Genomic DNA, 17,746 nt, shown 5'->3' with positions numbered 1-17,746 from the left:
AACTGTAGACATTCACCTCAAACACCTCACATATTAATGTCACATATTGAAATATTACAGTTTAATTCAAATATATTAAAAAAATTACAATTTTGTTAACATTAATAACACCCGTGTTGTATAATTGTCATGGTGACCACAAAAAAACCCAAATGATCCCTGATCTCTCCCTTTTTTTGAATTACTCAAAAATACTTTTAAAAACTCCTAAGAAATACTTCAAGTGTAAATATTTTTGGGCCCACTGTACATCCTGAAACACCTTTTGTAAGTGGCTCTAGATAAAAGTATCTGTTCAATGATAAATAAACAGTAAATGCTTTATAATATGATTAATTATATTTAATGTGTACATATACTGATGTTAGTTTATACACAGCACATCTTCAAACACTACACTTATATTAGAATACAAAGAATGTGAAGGATGGGCATTAATAATGACACCGTATGGCAAGCCGTTTTAGGTTAAATTGTACCCAGCGTTACTCGTCGTAATTGCATTTTTACTAGTAACAATTCAATTGTAGAGCTCTGTAATTAAAAATGAATGGAAGTCAATGGAGACATATATGGCAAGCCGCCATAGACATATGACTAGTAATAATTCATTTGTAGAGCTCTCTAATTGGAATTGTTACTAGTAAGAATGGAATTAGAGAGCTCTGGTAAGTGTAATTCTTACTAGTAATAACTGAATTAGAGAGCTCTCTAATTGTATTTTTAACTAGTAATAATTGGATTAGAGAGCTCTCTAATTGTAATTATTACTAGTAAGAATTGAATTGTAGAGCTCTCTAATTGAATTCTTACTAGTAAAAATGCAATTACGACGAGTAACGCTGGGTACAATTTAAGCTAAAACGGCTTGCCATACTACAATTGAATTGTTACTAGTAAGAATTACAATTAGAGAGCTCTACAATTGAATTGTTACTAGTAAGAATGCAATTACAGAGCTCTCTAATTGAATTTTTACTAGTAAAAATATGAATTAAAGATATGTATAATTGCAGAGCTCTGTAATTGAATTAAAGAGCTCTGCAATTACATTCTTACTAGTAACAACTGAATTAGAGAGCTCTCTAATTGGAATTGTTACTAGTAATAATTGGATTAGAGAGCTCTCTATTTAAATTGTTACTAGTAAGAATTGAATTAAAGAGCTCTGCAATTGCATTCTTACTAGTAACAACTGAATTAGAGAGCTCTCTAATTGGAATTGTTACTAGTAATAATTGGATTAGAGAGCTCTCTATTTAAATTGTTACTAGTAAGAATTGAATTAAAGAGCTCTGCAATTGCATTCTTACTAGTAACAATTCAATTGTAGATCTCTCTAATTGTAATTCTTACTAGTTACAATTCAATTGTACAGCTCTGTAATTAAAAATGAATGGAAGTCAATGGAGACATATGACTTGTAAAAATTCATTTGTAGAGCTCTCTAATTGGAATTGTTACTAGTAAGAACTGAATTAGACAGCTCTGTAATTGTAATTCTTACTAGTAATAATTGAATTAGAGAGCTCTCTAATTGTAATTCTTACTAGTAGTAATTGAATTAGAGAGCTCTCTAATTGTAATTGCTACTAGTAAGAATTGAATTGTAGAGCTCGCTAATTGAATTCTTACTAGTAAAAATGCAATTACGACGAGTAACGCTGGGTACAATTTAAGCTAAAACGGCTTGCCATAACACCGGACTGTATGTAATCAAGTTGATACAGAAATACAAAGAGGCATTTGTGACTAGTTGGTTTAGGTTGTGTGATGTGGTTGCATTTGTTTAAACTCAAAACATTACAAGCTTCGCAATATTCAGAGTTAAAAAGCTGTTAACGTCAGTCTACATATTTAGGAGTGAATATCCCAATCAGTGAGTCTTGTCTTTCTTTGTTGATTAAAAATGATTTACTGTTGCTTTCATTGTGTAATTGCTTTAGTATAAGTGTGATGCAAATAACAAACACCAGCTGCCCTTATGACCCAGCTAACTTGGCTAACGTTCTGGCAAGGTTCTCTCAAAGACAGTTATGAACAAACGTTCTTTCAGTTACGTAAATAGAACGTTCGTTCGGAGTTATGTGGGCTTTAATAACGTTCTCAATGTTCGCACAAAAAAGTTATACCAGTAATTGATCATGGAAGTTTTTTTTTTCTGAAACATTTAGACTAGTTAGTTAGATTTGTCTAGCGTTTTTTTTTATGTTAATATTGTTTCAGAATGTTCCCTTAACGTTATTATAACCAAGGTGAAAAAAAAGAAAAAAAAATCAGAAATAACGTTTTCATAACTTAATAGGAATGTTAGCAAAACATTCATATTTTTGTTAGCTGGGTACATTAGTGTGTGTCTCAGAAGTGAACCGTATGCATCATTCTCAGAGCGAATGCATGGACTGATAAAAATGTTTACCTTGAATCCAATTCTAGTCGCTTTTGATAAACAGTTTTAAAATGGTCGAGATAACCATCAGTGATACTACATGTCTTGCAGGTGAAAGGTCTTTCTGCTGGCCAAAATTCAATCGAGAAACTAAGTACATACTGCCTCTCAAAACGTAAATCTGACTTTCTCTGCTCTCGAAAGAGTTCTCCTCCAGGTGACCAGTCCAGCATTATCAGCAAGCAGTGGAGAGGAAGGGTTAAAGGTCAAATAGCTTTAAAAGGTTAGGAGATTTTCAAGAGTCAGCAGATCTTGAAGCATTGTCTTCAACCGTTTGGAAAGGATAGACTGTGCAAAGCATTGTACACTCACCTAAAGGATTATTAGGAACACCATATTAATACTGTGTTTGACCACCTTTCGCCTTCAGAACTGCCTTAATTCTACGTGGCATTGATTCAACAAGGTGCTGAAAGCATTCTTTAGAAATGTTGGCCCATATTGATAGGATAGCATCTTGCAGTTGATGGAGATTTGTGGGATGCACATCTAGGGCACGAAGCTCCCGTTCCACCACATCCCAAAGATGCTCTATTGGGTTGAGATCTGGTGACTGTGGGGGCCATTTTAGTACAGTGAACTCATTGTCATGTTCAAGAAACCAATTTGAAATGATTCGAGCTTTGTGACATGGTGCATTATCCTGCTGGAAGTAGCCATCAGAGGATGGGTACATGGTGGTCATAAAGGGATGGACATGGTCAGAAACAATGCTCAGGTAGGCCGTGGCATTTAAACGATGCCCAACTGGCACTAAGGGGCCTAAAGTGTGCCAAGAAAACATCCCCCACACCATTACCAGCCTGCACAGTGGTAACAAGGCATGATGGATCCATGTTCTCATTCTGTTTACGCCAAATTCTGACTCTACCATCTGAATGTCTCAACAGAAATCGAGACTCATCAGACCAGGCAACATTTTTCCAGTCTTCAACTGTCCAATTTTGGTGAGCTCGTGCAAATTGTAGCCTCTTTTTCCTATTTGTAGTGGAGATGAGTGGTACCCGGTGGGGTCTTCTGCTGTTGTAGCCCATCCGCCTCAAGGTTGTGCGTGTTGTGGCTTCACAAATGCTTTGCTGCATACCTCGGGTGTAACGAGTGGTTATTTCAGTCAAAGTTGCTCTTCTATCAGCTTGAATCAGTCGGCCCATTCTCCTCTGACCTCTAGCATCAACAAGGCATTTTCGCCCACAGGACTGCCGCATACTGGATGTTTTTCCCTTTTCACACCATTCTTTGTAAACCCTAGAAATGGTTGTGCGTGAAAATCCCAGTAACTGAGCAGATTGTGAAATACTCAGAACGGCCCGTTTGGCACCAACAACCATGCCACGCTCAAAATTGCTTAAATCACCTTTCTTTCCCATTCTGACATTCAGTTTGGAGTTCAGGAGATTGTCTTGACTGGTGCTGCGTTCCAGTCCACTTTTAGACACGCACTTGCGAACTTCCCTAAGCACTTCCCCTCGGGGGAATCCCTGCCGCCATTTTGAAGTGCGTTCCACTTCGTGAAGTGGACGAGGGAAATTTATATGGACAGACCCTCGTTCCCTCGATTTTGACCGAGGGAGCGAGTCTACTTCAAATGTACACTTCAGGTACCTATATGTCCCACAATGCAGTACGACTGTGACGTCACCACATATCTCGTCTAATCACCACCACAACAGACAACTCTATGATATATTAATTATATATATTTTTTTATTTAAAACAACCCAAACACACCTATATACATTTGGATGCTGCATTAAACAAATTCTTAAAGGAAAAAAAAATGTAAATAATAAATCAACTCCATAGCTGATTCCAAGTGATCAAGGGCTTAGGACGTTCCAGTTCAGCCCATTGCAGTTTCCCCCAGTAGTGGGCACTCATGCAACATAAGCAATGACGTACATCCGAGTGAACGAGACGGAGGGAAGTTAGCGAGTGAAGGGCAAGACAATTTTGGACTGGAACCTACGACTGGAACGCAGCACAGGATCACACCCCTAAATGCATTGAAGCAACTGCCATGTGATTGGTTAATTAGATAATTGCATTAATGAGAAATTGAACAGGTGTTCCTAATAATCCTTTAGGTGAGTGTATATATACACACCTCATAACATCAGTAACTCGACAGCCCTACCTAGAACGGTTTTCCTCAGCGTTCGTAATGTCTGCACAAAGGGCAGCTGTGCGAAGATTAGCCTTTGGCGAAAACTGTTGATTTTATACTTGAAAAATGTAAGTATCATTAATATTAAAAATTAATATTACCCCAGAATGAATTGCATTGCTATCCCACCCCAAAACATACAATAATAACAACGATAAATTCTGACCAATACTTAATTATATTACTTTTTACTGAAAATTATATAATTTAATAAAACAAACAAAATGTAATGTATGTCATATGAAATAGCTATGCATGAATACACTCTAGATGTGTATATAGTGAACATATCTACATTTTCATTCAAACAATAAATAAAGCATTAATTAAATTATTTTATTTTATTTACTGACAACAATGAGAAATATTAATAAATTAGTAGAAGAATGAATCAAAGTCACCATCACACAATAAACAAATGCATATACAAGTCAACACATGAAACAAAGCTTTATTCAAACTACAATCATGTATGTAGGCTAAGGCTACAGGCGCTGAACCCCACATCCTTCTGCCATCTCAACACAGCGGTTCCCATTCTGTGAATCTGTGGCTTTATTCTGATGAATCAGCTGACCGCCAGAGGTGAGCCGTTACGTCGTGCCAGAGGTTGTTGCATGATGTGTTGTGCTTCACAGTCTGAGGCAATAAGGGCAGGTGGAGTGATGGAGGGTCTCGTCCATGGCACCATCCCCAGGATTCAGCTCTGGGCTCCTCATCCTCAGTGCTCACACCAGTCTGCTGACATTTCAGATCCTACAAAAATGCACAAACAGCACTCAAAAATCTGGGCGAAAGCAGTAAGCCATCCGGGAACTTCTCGCCTACTCGTTTATGAATACTGATGTTTCGAACGTACTGTTTCCTTCACGTACTGTTTTCGCCTACCATATAACTTAGTAGGAAAGTAGGCATATTCGAACGCATCTCAGACGCATACTTAAAGCCATAGCTCCCTCTGCTGCTAACAACTGGTATCTCTCTCTCTCTCTCTCTCTCTCTCTCTCTCTCTCACACACACACACAAATAAATGCAATAATTATATTGTATTGTATTATATTATATTGTATTGTATTGTATTGTATTAGCCTAAGTACCATACAATTACCTCAAAATACTATTCAATAAAAACATTATTGAACACAATTACCTCAAAATAGTATTGAACAAAAATAGGCCTGCATGACATTTTTCGTTTCTACATTCTATTTATGTAATGTATTTGTGAGTGAGTGTAGCCTAAGAATTTAATATTTAAGAATAGAATATATCAATAGAGTTTGATATAGAATAGTAGATACAATTTTAGTATTAATGGAATACTATAATCATGGATAATAATAATAATAATAATAGATAATGGATTTGTTGTGTTGAATGCATGCTATGATACGTGTGTATTTTATTCATTTGTTCATTATTTAATTACATATAGAAAACTCAGACATCTTGTGAAGATGTCACAGAGCATGTTTAGGAAGAAGTAGCTGGACCTTCAGGGCTTCAGGTGAAGTTTTTATGAACTAAGTTACCGGTATGTATGAATTATTAAAGCGTGATTAAAGGAAATCATGCATGTTTACACAGTCTCAGGTTTTTATTTTTTGAGAGTGCATTTTTGAGATTATACAGTTATACTAGCTCTTTACATAAATGTACCTTTGAGGGACTAATATGTACTCTTTAGGTACAAAAGTGTACCTTTTGAAAAGGTACCGCCACAGAGACAGCTTTGGTACCTTTTTTTCTGAGAGTGTAGTGCCAACATTCTGAAATCGCCATTAAAGCACTGGTAAAAGAATTCCAGGCGGAGGGGGAGGGAGAGGGGGGATGTCCCCACCAAAGCTGAGTCCAAACCTACGCCCTTGATATATATATATATATATATATATATATATATATATATATATATATATATATATATATATATATATACATTTGGAATCCTTCGACTTATTATCTAGTGTCAGAAGTTGAACGATATCAACTGTTATTTCTGTGATGTGAAAGATACGCGCGCACTGCTGGAAATGTGGCAGTGGACAGTTTATTGGTGGTTGCTAGGAAACGGTCAAACGGTCAACAGAAAGTGTCAGAGGCGGACATCACACGGTAAGACGATGGGAAATAATGCTAGTAGCCATAAAATATAATTATTTTTACCAGCCACAATTGTAAATATTAAAAATGAACACGTTTTGTGTATCTTTTTCTATTTCTACTGCTTACTGCACGGAAAAAGTTTAACGAAGGTCTTCACTCTATCTATCTATCTATCTATCTATCTATCTATCTATCGTTATCTATGCTGTACATGCAGCAAAAGGCTCAAGCTGAGGAGGATATTGCCAAGAGAAAAGAGGACATGCTCACCCAATCCCTCAAGGTGTGACAATTGTGTTTGAGCAGCTGATATTTTATATATAACGTTATGAGCTGAAGTAAATATTTTAGATTTAGAAATCGTTGAGTCATGTCTTTTAGTTGTATAATGCTAGTGCTTTTTAACAACATCGTTTCAGGGCAGTTTATGTTTATGTGACATGGTCAATGTTTACATCGTCTCTTTTGTCTAGAATAGATGGTGATGAAACTGAAAGACTAACACTTGTGTAGGTGTTCAGCTACATCTAATTGTTCTGATAGTATTTCATTTTTTAGATTCTGAATATATTTCAATATGGCATTACTGTAGAAATAAAGCAAAATACTGTCTTATCCATTTTTGTATTATGTTTTGAACAGTTTTGAAAAGAGTATATAAACATGCAAATTAAAAGATGTAATCATCGAACGCATTTTGTGTCAAAGCAATGATAAATGATCCAAAGTTTGGCCCACATAGACTGCTGTTGTGCTCACTGCACACTGTGTGAAGAGTTTTGAAAAAGTGAGCTAAGTATTGAGAAATGGGTCCTGTCTATTGTAAAAATAAAACTCAGGCAATGGCGTTCTGCACCGGAAATGATTTGTTTTAGGATAAACTGCAGAAAGAGGAGAGGAACACCATTCTGAACCAACACAAGCTGCGGCAGCAGTGGCGTGCTGTTTTAACACAGACCAAGACAGCAGAGCTACGCAATGACATCTCAGTCCTCAGCCAGAGCTTTGAGAGAGTCCTCGACCACAAAGACAACATCATTAAGGTGACCATATAAAATATATAGACTTGCCTCTCAGTTTTAAATTCTATAGCTTTCATTACAGAGTCTGGGAGTAACAAACATGTGTGTGTGTGTGTGTGTGTGTGTGTTTTACAGAGTTTAGTGGCTGATCTGTCTGAGAGGGAGCAGCAGTCAGAGATGGCGCGCAGTTCTCATCTGCAGAACGTGGACTGTCTGTTAGAGCTTCATAGGAGTTGGCTGGCAGAACTTCAACACCAGACTCCAAGAAGTTCAAGTTCAACTTCAACACCAGACAAAAAGAGTTCAACTTCAACACCAGAGTTCAACTTCAACACCAGACTCCAAGAACTTAGCTCACAGTATAATACTGAGAGGTAAACACAAACAATCACACAAAAGTTAGTGTTTTGCTTTCAAGGGTGTGAATTTGGCCAGTTTGCCAGTTCTTGACTATTTAAATCGGGTCATTCCTTTTAGGATATACCTTTTAACTTTAGAAAATGACAATGCTTTGGTTGTATACCAGAATTTCAGAAATAAACTCAGGTCAAGCTCGGGCACTTCAACTTTTTAATTATATCTTTATTATTTATGCAATGACAAGAAGGTTAGGTAACACTTTATTTCGATAGTCCGCTTTAGACATTCTACTTACTATAAATGTAAGTATCTTTGCAACTACATGTCAACTAGCAGTCATTAAGAGTAGACTGTCCTTCACAGATATACATAAATGCCTCATTAGCAGGCATTTCAGTGGGCCACTATATGATGTTTTATTAACAAGGTTCGGGAGGATAATTAACCCAATTAGCACAAGTGGAGATCAATCAGTAATCAACTCAGGACAAGATAAATAACAACAGAACCCACCTCTGTTCCTTGACAGTTTATCAGCATCCCACCTCCACCCCATCTCCTCACTTCTAGTTCCATCTACTCTTACCAACGGGGGGAGTACTCTGGGTTTGGGCAGAAATTCCAAGCTCGGAGCCCTCCACTCGGACAGCACGCCAAATACGCATAACCTTTACCGTAATAATTATGTACATGTGAACTCGTGAAACGTAAGCCGTCCACCATATTGGAATCAAGGGCGTAGGTTTGGACTCAGCTTTGGTGGGGACATCCCCCCTCTCCCTCCCCCTCCGCCTGGAATTCTTTTACCAGTGCTTTAATGGCGATTTCAGAATGTTGGCAATACACTCTCAGAAAAAAAGGTACCAAAGCTGTCTCTGTGGCGGTACCTTTTCAAAAGGTACACTTTTGTACCTAAAGAGTACATATTAGTCCCTCAAAGGTACATTTATGTAAAGAGCTAGTATAACTGTATAATCTCAAAAATGCACTCTCAAAAAATAAAAACCTGAGACTGTGTAAACATGCATGATTTCCTTTAATCACGCTTTAATAATTCATACATACCGGTAGTTCATAAAAACTTCACCTGAAGCCCTGAAGGTCCAGCTACTTCTTCCTAAACATGCTCTGTGACATCTTCACAAGATGTCTGAGTTTTCTATATGTAATTAAATAATGAACAAATGAATAAAATACACACGTATCATAGCATGCATTCAACACAACAAATCCATTATTATGATCTATTATTATTATTATCCATGATTATAGTATTCCATTAATACTAAAATTGTATCTACTATTCTATATCAAACTCTATTGATATATTCTATTCTTAAATATTAAATTCTTAGGCTACACTCACTCACAAATACATTACATAAATAGAATGTAGAAACGAAAAATGTCTCAGATCCACTGTTTATGTTGACTGCAAGATTCTAAGTTAAGGTCAGCTAATTAACATTCAGTGACTTGCTAACGTAGCATTCTATCATGATAGCGCGACTTCTATGAGTCTATCAGTGCTGTGCTGCACAGCCTAATCAATACTCTTAACCTTAGTTGAAAGATTGCAGCTGCTAGGTTTAACCGTAACAACATCCTGGGTAACACATACTATCACCTATTTTTTAACAGTCTATGACTATCACCAATACTATTTTCCACAGTAGAATCTGCATTTGAAAGCCTGGTCAGTCACCACTACTGCTAGTTTATTTGTGTGGCTAGTTATTTTGCCTACTTACACTCTGCTTTATGAAAAAGCTTCGTATGTCCCCTTTCTTCTTCTTGGGTGGCATAGCTGATCTATCTACAAAGTACAAAAAGTGGCAAAAAACTGAATATTAAAATGTTTTACTCTGGCCTTTGTATGTGGCAGAGAGACAGCCCTGGTAACTTACCGTCGGCGTCGTCGACACACACACGCGCGCGCGCGCGCGCACACACACACACACACACACACACACACACACACACACACACACCACCCGCTCGCTGCGAGTGCAAGCACAAAAGTAGTCCCGGCCCGCGCGTGTAACCTGTCAGATACACCGCCGCCAATCAAATTACGGCGTTTCTTGTACTGTCGTTGTTTTGGCCGTTGGAATCGATCCAAATAGCAGCGCAAAGATCCAAATAGCAGTTCAAAGGAGCTTGCTAAATATTGGTGGGGACAAATTTGTCATCTCAAAATATTGATTGGGACTAGTACCTAGCGTCCCCCCCTAAACCTACGCCCATGATTGGAATGGTCAAAACCAGTCTGTCAATGTTCAACGTTCGAGAGCAAGTTGACTGTGCAACCATAGTTAGACGCAGTTAGAGTAACTTTGCAAGTACATGTTAACATATTGTACTAACCCTAGTACATGTTAACATATTGTACTAACCCTAATAGTCTACTTATACTCTAATAAGAGTTAGTTGACATGTAGTTGCAAATTAATTAGAGATAGTAGAACGTCTAAAGTGGACTATCGTAATAAACTTTAACCACAAGTTTAACAACAGGATTGAACCTAGCTCTAAAAAAGAAGTAATCTCGAGGGTGTCAGCTTGAAGTTCATTTCAGTTTTGTTGTTGAATTTGTATATTTTCTGATTATCTATTGAAATATTGATACTATCCTGAGGATTTATGTAATTTAATCCAAGAAACTCCAACTAATACCATAAAACAATGCTAAATTCACAAGAGCATTATTAACAATGATGTTTACACTGTTTTCCCACCAAAAGTGATGTCATGAACAGGATTTCACTCAAAAAATGGTATAATATTCTATACAAAAAGATCTATATGGGGACATGAAAATGCACTGCGAAGGATTGAGCCAATGTAGCATCATCTGTATGTTATTTCTTTTAAATTCCAGGGAGGAGATTCTTTCACAGCACCAGCAGGAGAGTGTGAATTTGGAGAATCTAATGTTATCCATGGAAAAGCAATTCGCTGATATTGACAGTGAGGCGAGGCGTGACTACGAGAGAAATTGCGATCAAATTAAAAAACAGGTACTGATTTTATTATGTTCATATTTATCCAAAATGACTTACAAATGAGGAACATCACCAGCAATTTGTCATAGTGCCATATTCATAGGTTTAGTAAAAACTAGATTAGTCAACAAGCTAGAGCAAAGGTAAAATTATTATTATTTTTATAAGAGTTAGAGTAAATGTCTTGGTCAAAATCATAATTATTGCATTAACCTAAAATATTCAGTGCAATTCAGATATAAATAGATGTGCTCATGGATTACAAATATACAGATTACACAAATATACAAATTTATGTAGGAGTTAATGATAGTTAAAGTCTTTAATGATCACCAATGGAGCAGAGGTAAGGGAGCACACTGACCAAGGCGGCCATACAGAGTTCAGAGTTTTGAAAATGTGACTACAGATTGGACAAAAGAATGTTAGCAGTTGGGAAAAAAAAACGTGATATAATAATATGTTGTTGGTTTTATTTCTGCAGAACAAAGAGGAAAATCAAACAGTGAAAGAACAGATGGAAGGGGTTATGGAAAAACTGTGGCGAGACATGAAGGAGGTTTCACACGAATTTAACGAGTCCACCAAAGACAAAATCATCGCATTCAACTCTCTGGAAGTCAAGGATAAACAGAGTGCTAAAGAGATCGACGCACATCAAAAGCACATTCAGAAGCTGCAGGTCAGACAAAAATCCAGTGTGGGATCTGTTTTTTCTGACTACTTTGGACAAGCAATTTTTCTTCCAATTGTGATATTTCATCATTTTGATGATTTTGTTGCAATTTAAACTATACAAAACTTTTGCAGGAGACCATCTCAGCTCTGCGCTGTCAGCTGAGCTCTAGTCAAAGTGAAGGAACAGTTTAGCAGCTTCGTTCAGACCGTGATGAGCTCGGCCTTGAAGTTCAACATCTCAGATTCCGGCTCGGTGCGGCCCAAACCATTCGGAGAAAGCAGCTCACTAAACTTACCGTTCAAAGCAACAATGCTGCTAAAAAACAACAGGAGACAGTAGCTTTGGTAAATTTATTACACCCACATTTAAACTATTTTTTTAAACATTTTCCAAACAACTGCTTTATTAAGTAATAGGAATGTTGTTGCAGGATTAACAAAATATGTCCTAAAAACTATTCGTACCTCTTAATCTAACCCTAACCCTAACCATAACTTCTCAAATCAGAGGGAAATGACAGCTGTATAAGAATGGTGTCCCAGACAGCAACATAGTGTCGGCCCAGATCCGGGCCACATCTGGTACATGTGGATTCAAATCGTACCAGGTTTGGGCCAGATGTTGCTGTCTGGGCTAGAAACCCCTAACCATTGTTATAAGCCTAAACTGAACAATAACTGTAAACCTAGCCCTTGAATCTGATTGGTTGATTGGAATGTTGTTCCAGGATCAACAAGGATGTTGGAACTTGGTGAGATGCAATTTTGGATTGCTTAATAGAGTATTTTCACCCTCGGGCCTATAACTTTAATGACCAACATTTAAAATCTATTATGTTTAATGTTTTACATGCTTAAAATGAGAATCGTGGACATACCAAAAACATCATCATTTCATACTACATGCTTAAAACCATATCAGAATGAATGAATGGTATTCCCTAGTGGTCACCGGAAGTGAACGCTGGCGCGACTCGCTGCCGCTGCTCTCTTGTTTATTTATTTATTTATTTATTTATTTATTTATTTATTTATTTATTTTCTTTAATTTTGGACTTTTAACTTCGGCTTTGATTGAACTTTTAACTGTTTATTGCCCTGCTGATATACTGTCACCGATTGCTGCGTTCATACCAGCTACATCTGGCTCTTTTGCTTCTCTACCTGACCTTGCTGTGTGAGCCAGAATGTGGATCAGCAAGTCGGCGATACTCATGTGGACTGAGGTGCTTCTTCTGACAAGTTTGGCTGCTGAGCTTCTCAAACTTTGCTTCAATCCGACTGTCTCAGCAGTTCTACAATCGACGCTCCCCTAATGTTATTCTCCTTGGTGATTTTAACATCTATATTCATAATGGCAATAACTACCTCACAAAAGACTTTATATCATGCCTTGATAGTTTTGATTTGCAGCAGTTTATTAATTTCCCCACCCATTCAAAAGGCCTTACCTTGGATCTACTTTGCTAGCCTGGTAATACCAAACTCTGCTACTTCGCTTTGCTTCGTAGACCGAGTCTGGCACGGCATAATTGAAAAGCGTTTTCTTTCTCGCGGGGAGGCGCTTGTCAGAGGTTTAAAATCATTGGTTACCCGTAAACCAATCACATAACGTTTGGTTATGGCGTGTGTTATGCGCATGCTCAGCCGCATCTAACTTCCACTGTAAACACATGTGTGATGCGAAAACAAAACCATCGAGCAAAATACCGGAGTGAACATGGCTGTGAACGACTTTTGCAGATGTGAAGTAAATCTACGCATCCACGGTACAGTCAGTGTCTACGTCACGGCTCTCAGCCCGCCCTCTGTTCGTTGATTGGCCGGCTGTTTTCAGGCCGGGGGAAAACGGAAAGCTATTACACTTTCTCAGACTGAATACAGAAGCGAAATGAAATTGAGCGGAAGTAGGAAGTCTGACGTAGTCAGGCTGCTACTTTGCTGCTCTGGTGTCACTCCTTTTAACTGTACTGCATTTGACCTTCCCATCTCTGACCATAAACTTATCTCATTTAATGCTAAGGCGACACTGCTCAAAGCGAAACTGTCACGTACAATCTCTTTTTGCAACATCAAGTCCATTGACCCAGCAGCTTTAGACTCTGGTATTGTCAATCTTCCCAATATCGACTTCACATCCACCCCTGATGAACTGCTCAGTCACTACGATTGTGGACTACACCATATTCTCGATACCCTGGCCCCATTAAAAACACGGACTGTTTTCTTTTCTCAATCTGCACCCTGGTTTACTTCTGAACATCGTCAACTGAAAGCCAGAGGTCGCCAACTGGAACGCCTCTATAGAAAAACTGGTTTGACCATCCACAAACAAATGTTTTATACCCATTTACTTTCCTATAAAGATTCTCTTTCTACTGCAAAGTCCAACTATTATACAGATTTAATCAGATCAGGCTCTGGTAACTCTCAAGCACTTTTTTCACTGGTGTATAAAACACTACGTCCACCTGATTCTCTCCCACTTCATTTTTACTCCACTGACTCCTGTAATTCTATTATGACATTTTTTTACTACTAAAATTGATCGTATACATCAACAGTTACTCCCTCAGATCTCACCCCTCAAATTATCCTCTGATTTTCAAATAACTTCTTGTCATCTTTTCTCTGACTTTACCCTCCCCTCTGCTGCTGAAATAACCAACCTTGTCCGAAAATCTAAACCATCAACCTGCCTGCTTGATCCTCTCCCGACTACATTGGTTAAAGCTTGCATTCACTATCTGACCCCTCTTATAACTGCCATTATCCATTCCTCTCTTATCACTGGTATTGTTCCGTCACCCCTCAAATCAGCTGCAATAACCCCCATTCTCAAGAAACCTGGAGCTGACCCCAGCAACTTCAACAATTTCCGCCCAATTTCCAACCTCCTCTTCCTTTCAAAAATCCTGGAAAAAACAGTTGCCTCTCAGATTCATGACCACCTCACCCAAAATAGTCTCTATGAACAGTTCCAATCAGGTTTCCGTCCCCTTCTTTAGCACCGAAACAGCTCTTGTTAAAATAACCAATGACCTTCTCATGGCTTCTTATAACGCAAACACCCTAAGCATTTAAATAGGTATTTGTTTAAAGTCGGGAATTTTTCCTGCTTATTAAAAATTGCTTTGAGACTGGGGAGAGGAGCTTGGAGATTGTCTGTGTAGGCCAGGGGTTCTCAAAGTCTACATTCAAGGGTCCAAATCTGAATTTTCATCAATGTCAAAGGTCCGCAACTATTGGTTATTACAAAACATGCATAACAAATCCAACACTCATTTTATGAAAAAAATAAGGTGCCTTTTGCATTCAAAATACATTAATAACAAGTGCAAAAGTGGCAGAACAATTCATTTAAGTGTCAGCATTTTTCTTAACGAAACACAACAAGAGGTAGGCCAAACTCCTGTCTCCTGTCTCTCCTTTCCCTCAAACAAAGCATCTACTATTTCCACTAAACACTCCTTAACCATCTCTGCATCAGAGAATGGCTTCTTGTTTTTTGCCTAGTACCCAGGCCACTCGGAAAGATGCTTCTGTAGCTCTCTCTCGCTGTGTCACAGCTTTCACAAGCAATTTATTAGTTGATTCATACGAAGACATTAGCTGTGGTAGTTTTGCTGTCCGAACCTCAGACATTTTGAACGGCAATAGCAACAAAATACAGTGTTTTGTTTCATAATGTCGTTTGACATTTCCACTCTTCACAACTCCAACTGTCTCGTTACAAATCAAACAGAATGGCTTCGTGCTGGATTGGGGCAAAATTAACGCTCTGTCCAATCATCTTTGAAAACTCGATTTTCTTCGTCAACTTTTCTTTTCCTGGACAGTGACATCCTCCACACCCATTCAAACGCTCACTGCGTACCAGTATCTATTTAATAGGTACTACTAGTGTCTAAAAAAATAAGTACTAGTAGCATGAAAATAAGACTAGTAGGTTTTAAGGTTTAAATGTTAAAACGGCTTGCCATAGTATGAGAACACTAGTCGGCCTTCACCGAAGAGCTATCTTCACACTTTCACAGGTAAGAAAAACAGTTGATAACAGTTAATAAATTAAATAGTGAATGCTAAAGACCTATATTTTTGTGAATTGGTGAATATTGTTTCGTGGCCACGAATTAATAATACCTCAGCACGTTTTACTAATTTGTTCCCTCGTTTTACTATTGTGGCCACATTGTAATTCATTAAATCAAAATGAGGGAGGCAATTAGTTCAACGATTTATTAAAACGAGGGAACAAATAAGTCGTCGTAACAACTAATTATTATATCGTAATAAAAAAAAATGTGATCATTAGAATACCTAAATTACTTTGCTTGTAAAAAAGTTTTTGCCTCAGTCGGTTGAAGGGATGGTACAATGTGTGCACATGATCAGGATGGCATGGCACCAGCTCTGTCAGGAAAAACAATGGCAATGCAGATACTTTTCCTAACATTACAGTAGACTGGTTGTAAAACTGCAGTGCTTTATATAGTGGTGACATTTGATGCAAAAGAATTACTTAGACTCGTTTGTTTTTAACCTTTGAAAAATAGATTATTTTTAAATGGATATAACTACATTTAAGAGAGACAGACAGAGAGAGAGAGACATGGTCAAGGTTTAAAATTAGAGGTTTAATTGTTTTTAATCTTCAGTGAATTCATGCCGGCAAGGATTGCTGGAAATTGAAACTGTTTTTTATCTTATTGATTTTTGTGCAGAACAAGCTTGCCCAGAGTTTTGTGCAGCCGTTTGCAGTGTTACGCAGCAGAGGTTTGGACAGAGACGATGGACAGAGACGACGGTAAACAACTGGACTTCGGGTAAGTAGATCCACAGGTAGGCATCTCAGATTAGTCTGAATCATGTAGAGACGAGACCAGACACTGAGGTGAAGGAAACAGTTGCCGCGTTTCCATTACCCTTCAAATTGCACAAATTGAAATTGCGAATTGAAAATATGCCCAATGGAAACACGTCAATTTCGCAAAAACTCCCATTTATCGGAAAAAAGTTTTTACGCTTGCATTAGGTGGTTTTTCAGGCAATTCGAAAAAGTAATATTTCGCAAACCTGCAATAGAAAATGTTTTTGCGCATTTACAGTCACCTGACTTGGAAGGCGCGGTGTGTTTGGACAGAATACGAGACAGAGTTCTTTATTAAATTCATAAAAGACAAAAGAATGACACAAATACTGGATTCTAAACCTCAAAGAAATGCCACAATCAAGACCTCGGTGCAGAAATGAGTGAGAAACCCAGAAACACCTCATATGTACCACTCACAGTATAAGGGTCTTTCCTTGCCATTAATGCTTGGATAACACGCCTACGTTTCCTTCACCTCAGTGTCCGACCACAGCCTCTTTAAACTTGGACAGACTGGGAAGGCTTGCGGTGATATTTGTTTCCGTGTTCTCTTCTGTTTCAGGTTGCATGTCACTTTGCTGAAATGAAAACATATCAGGCATGGAGGTAAAGGGATCCTCCATAAGGAGAAACTAGTTGGCACTTTAGCACCCCGCTATGACATCGGGTCCAGGCGCAGGTCCTTCATCAGATCTGGATACAGCCTGGATCCGGCAGGCTACGGGAAAACCTCGGGAAAAACTTTCCTCACAGCGAGCGACTCACTTTCCTCAGCTGGCGACTCACTCTCCTCACACGGCGAGCGACTCACTCTGTCTCCTCACACAGCGAGCGACTCACTCTCCTCACACAGCGAGCGACTCACTTTCCTCAGCTGGCGACTCACTCTCCTCACACAGCGAGCGACTCACTCTCAATCTCCTCACACAGCAAGCGACTCACTTTCCTCAGCTGGCGACTCACTCTCCTCACACAGCGAGCGACTCATTTTCCTCAGCGAGTGACTCATTCTTCTCACACAGCGAGCGACTCACTTTCCTCAGCTGGCGACTCACTCTGCTCACACAGCGAGCGACTCACTCTCAGTCTCC

At 38.4% G+C, this 17,746-nt stretch overlaps 1 pseudogene across 1 annotated transcript; it reads left to right on the top strand.

Annotated features, from left to right (window-relative positions):
• The first annotated feature begins 6,919 nt into the window (after nucleotides 1-6,919).
• LOC311301060 (dynein regulatory complex subunit 2-like) lies at nucleotides 6,920-17,300 on the top strand (annotated as a pseudogene). The gene is made up of 8 exons (XR_014630319.1): nucleotides 6,920-7,000; nucleotides 7,593-7,760; nucleotides 7,875-8,113; nucleotides 10,981-11,119; nucleotides 11,589-11,786; nucleotides 11,915-12,127; nucleotides 16,507-16,608; nucleotides 17,218-17,300. The product of XR_014630319.1 is annotated as a dynein regulatory complex subunit 2-like (transcript).
• Nucleotides 17,301-17,746: the final 446 nt, after the last annotated feature.

Source organism: Rutilus rutilus (genome assembly GCF_951802725.1).
Source record: "Rutilus rutilus genome assembly, chromosome: 12".
Taxonomy (NCBI): Eukaryota; Metazoa; Chordata; class Actinopteri; order Cypriniformes; family Leuciscidae; genus Rutilus; species Rutilus rutilus.
Note: the sequence above shows the minus strand (reverse complement) of the source record. Positions and strands in the feature narration are given on the sequence as shown.